We start from the raw sequence: 4,897 nt of genomic DNA on the forward strand, positions 1-4,897 counted from the left end.
CAACGTTTGCAGACTGATTCTAGGCTGCCCCTTTTTCCAAATTAGATCCCTAAACAGGGAATCTATTCTTTTAAACCATTTCTGGCCTATCCAGATTGGAGGGTTATGGAAAAGATATAATAACTGGGGCAACCATATCATCTTACCGTAAAGGTCTTTTCTTACCTCCTTCCAACAGCTGCAGACTCTCTTACTACCTTAATCCCAGTGGTAAAAAAGTGGTGCCAGGCTGCCCCCACTTGAGCGTGTCCCAGGATATATCCAGTTACCTAAGGCAGCCTTTCTCAACCTTGTTAACTTGAAAGAACCATTGAAATAACTTTCAGATCTCAGGGAACCCTTGGTAATAATTATATCTATAGCTCACTATACTTTAGCGTAACGGTCACTGGGAGGAATGCTATGTAGCAACCTCTAGTGCGCTAGATGTAAATAGGTTTATTGTAAGTGTAGGAACATTTTGGCTTGGCTGAGGGCCAGGCTTGGGCTGTGAATCTGGGTCAGGGTTCAGTGATTCAGGGTCTGAATGACTCCTCTGGCAGCTCGCTCTGAAGTTTCTCTTTGTAGAAATTTCCAGAGCTGGAGAGTGGGAGTAAGGAGGGGCTGCCATGCATATCTATGAGGCCTCAACCTATCTTCAGCTTTGGGTCGGCAGGGGGAAGAGCTTCCCTCATTAAAAAATGTGAGCCATGCCAGCAGCAGCAGTTGGGTGGAAGGTGGACTGCTGAGGAGGCTGTCTGGGGGGGTGACTGACCTTGAGCTGGGGCTCAGGTGCTAGAAGGATCCTACCAAAACACATATAATCCCAGGAAGCCCTTCCCGGAGGCACGGGAGCAAGGAGACAGTAGAACAGGAGCAGGTCAGCACGTTTGGGAGATTTCCTGAGTCAGACGGTTAGGCTGGTGAGTGTCAGTCTGGAGGATTGTGGAGAGAAGTTAGCCTGAAGGGCTAGTGAAAGGAGCAGCTGTAGCCAGACGGGTTGGCGGTGTCTGAAGAGGTGGTGCTGGGACCAGTAGCCACAGGAGAAATGTAAGCTGGACACTGAAGTTTGCTACATAACCAAGAGGCCTTGGGTTCCTGCCTGTAATGGGCTATTGCTGTATCTGACTAAGTGACTGTTGGATAATTTACAGTGTTCTGGCTGGGTTCTGTAAGCAAGTGAGTGCTGGAGGAAGAAGGGGAGCTGTATATAGATACTCTATATAGGAAGAGTTGTCCCTGAAGTTCTGAAGTGGGCAGTCCATAATTTCCCATCCCTGTCCAAGTTATTATCCTTCAATGAACAAAAAAACAAAGTCACAGACTGTTCTCTGACTCTGGCATGCTTGTGGAAATTTGGAATGGCTGGCTTTGCAGGATGGGCGATCCCGTTCTACTTACGGCTCCTTAGAGGGTGCGCTATAGTTACTTAAATTTTTTGTCATTGAGAAAAATACCCACCTTAAAGATAAAAAGATTATTGGTGTCAGTGGTTACTTATCTGAGAGTCCAAAACCCTAGCAACCTCTGGAGGAACCCTGGTTGAGAAATGCTGGCCTAACGGGATCAGGAGGGATATCTTTTTCTTTTTTTTTTAGATCATGCTTTAAAGTAGAAGTTCAATGCTTTGCTATGGCATTTGTTTTCAGTGGCACCCCCACATGGAGTTATCACAGTCGATCCCAAAGCATGGTGGATATTGTAAAAAATAATAGAGCAAATGCTCCTGCATTAAAGCCATTAAAAATGAATAGGCTGTGGTAAAGCAACGTGCCACCATGCACAATAAAGCACATTGTGGCACATGCATTACCACTATGTAAAGTAGGGTGAAGAGGTCCTTACTGGATTGCAAAGCAAAATGCTAATTTTTATTTTAGCTTTTGTCTATCTAGCCTTTTTTTTTTTTTTTTTTCTGCGATAAAGCAAAAAATATGAATAATCATTTTAATGTCTTATAAACAAACTATTTTTGTAGCAAAATGGCCATAGACTGTGAATAAATCCCCATTCTTTCCTCGGCCTCCACAATAAAGAACAGTGAAAAAATAGGGCAAAAAAAAATCAAAACTAATTAATTAACTTTGCCTACAGCTTTCATGCTCAGAGCTTGTCTATTATTTCTCTAGAAAGCCATACTGTAAAATTATTGAACAAATGTATCAAAATCACTAGTCATTATCATCATCATTTTCAGCTCAGTGAGCCTAGCGCAGACAGCGGGCTGAGCAAGCCAGTGGAAAATTCCCCTTGCCTGGTCACAAAATCCAGCTTTCTATCTTTATTCAAAGGGAAAATTGGGAAATAAAATGTCATCAGTGTGTTTGTTTCAATGCTTCCTAGTGTGTGTGTGTGTGTGTGTATGTATATGTATGTATATATATATATATATATATATATATATATATATATATATATATATATATATATATATACAGTTGTGTGAAAAAGTATTTGCCCCCTTCCTGATTTTTATTTTTTTACAATTAAGTGATTCGGATCATCAAACAAACATTAATATTACACAAAGATAACCTGAGTGAATCCAAGATGCAGTTTTTAAATTATTATTTCATTTATTAAGGGAAAAAAGCTGTTCAAACCTGCCTGGCCCTATGTGAAAAGCCAAATTTTTTTGGAAAGCACAGTTATATTTCAATTGCCATATCCAGGCCTGATTACTGCCAGACCTGTTGAATCAAGAAATCACATAATTAGAAGCTGTCTGACAAAGTGAAGCACGCTAACCGATCACAAAAAGCCACACATCATGCCATAATCATGCCATAATCAAAGAAAATTCAAGAACAGATTAGAAGCAAAGTATTGTACATGTATTGGTCTAGGAAGGGTTTCAAAGACATTTCTAAGGCTTTGGAACTGCAGTGAACCACAGGGAGAGCCATTATCCACAAATGGGGATAACTTGGCACAGTGGTGAACCTTCCCAGGAGTGACCGGTCTACAAAAATTACTCCAAAAGCATGATAAGCTGTCATCTCGCTGCTCCCCGCCACACCTCCGACATTGAAGAGGCCAGTACTATGAGGGCGGAAGAGCGGTGATGTGGGGCGGGTGGAGAGAGATGATGTCATCTCTGCTCGTCCGCCCACTCGCTTCTGTCATCCCCTTGCCCAGTCCTCTCATGCAGCCCACCCGCTTCACCCGCAGAGAGCCCGTGGCCCGCTGGTTAGGCAGGGACCCCTGCGGCAAGAGACTCGGTCTATGGGCCCCATATTTGGGGCTATGGCCTCTGCTTTGTGCACTGGTCCAAATCATTTGGTGGAGGGGAGGATTATGGTGTGGGGTTGTTTTTGAGGGGTTAGGCTATGCCCCTAGGTTCCAGTAAAGGGAACACTTAAGGTGTCAGCATACCAAGACATTTTGCAGAATTTCACGCTCCCAGCTTTGTGGGAACAGTTTGGGGATGGTCCCTTCCCATACCTACATGACTGCGCACCAGTGTACAAAGTAAGGCCCATAAAGACATGGATGAGCGAGTTTGAGGTGGAAGAACATGACTGGACTACAGTCCATTTAACATGGTTTTTTATGGCACACACACATTCACATCTATGTGTTTTTCAGCCACTGCATTTTTGGAATGGGTCAGAGACTTTTTTTTCCTGCAGCAGATTGCATTTTGCATGTAATAGACTACAATGGACCCACACAAAAATTGTAATGTTGCACCGCACCAAAAATGTAATGAAAAAAGCCGCCGCTTAAAATGCAAAAGCACACAAAACACATATAGCAATTACTAATAATAAAATAGCACAGTGCCTTAGATTATTGATAAAGCAGCACTAATGTCACAAGTTCATGAACAGCTTCCGTGTTAAATAAATGAACATGAGAAGTAATAATAATAGAGTGTTGAAGAGACAGTCCTAGAAACCTCAAGTGGAAGGAAAAAAGATGTTGCTATGTTGTATCTTTAAAACACCCCACTGCAGTCTGTGTGTCACACTCCCCTTCGGGGTTCAAGCTCACCAAAAGGATGACAGGGTCAAGCATGGATAGATAGACCACAGATCTCCTTAACGGGGCAGCTGGTGTCACAGCAAAATCCACCAGTTCTCAGGACAAGAAAAGAGACTCCACATACTTTTTCTCTGCCCATCATTTAGAAGTATTTAAGGGTCTTGTTTTAAGGGATTTGGAGAAAGTTGTCCCTAAGAAAGGGGTAAACCAACATTATATACGAGAGGGTATAGAAATGTTGGAAGCAATAAATGATGTGATAGACCAGCAGACAAGGGAGGGGGAGAAGTCATTTTGAATAAGGATTTCTATAACAACCAACTAATAGAGTTGCTTGCGGATGATGAAACATATAAGAGACAGGATAAAGACCCCACTCTACAGTATAATAAAGAATTGGTAGCCTTAGTAGAACATGTCTACCAAACTCAAGTTTTTACAAAGAAAGAGAGGAAATACCTTGCCCCTAATAGTACACGTATCCTTATCATCTATAAGCTTCCCAAAATCCATAAGGACCCAGTAAATCCCCCAGCCAAGCCCATTGTTAACGGAACAGGTTCAGTAACTGCAAGGATGGATCAGTATTTAGTAAACATGTGCAGACTGAAATATTTCATTTTGGAATTTGGTTTTCATCAGAAAAATTTATTTATTTAGTTACTCCCAAAATTAACTTTTATTAATTTTAGTTTTTCAGTAAAAAATTGCATTCATCCGAAAATCCAAATGAATTACGATTGAATCTGTCATTGAAGGCTTATGGTGTCTGTCGGAATGTTTAAAGAAGATTCGACGGAGCAGCGAAACTCACTTATGATGCTGCAATCGTACATTCCCGGTCGAATATCTCGACTACAAGCTATAGTAGGATTCTAATGTACGTCTTCTATGGGTTTTTTTAAGGCTATTTGCATTGCACACAGGTCAT

Source organism: Lithobates pipiens, unplaced genomic scaffold (genome assembly GCF_037356315.1).
Source record: "Lithobates pipiens isolate NorthernLeopardFrog02 unplaced genomic scaffold, aLitPip1_a1.2 Scaffold_54, whole genome shotgun sequence".
Lineage (NCBI taxonomy): Eukaryota > Metazoa > Chordata > Amphibia > Anura > Ranidae > Lithobates > Lithobates pipiens.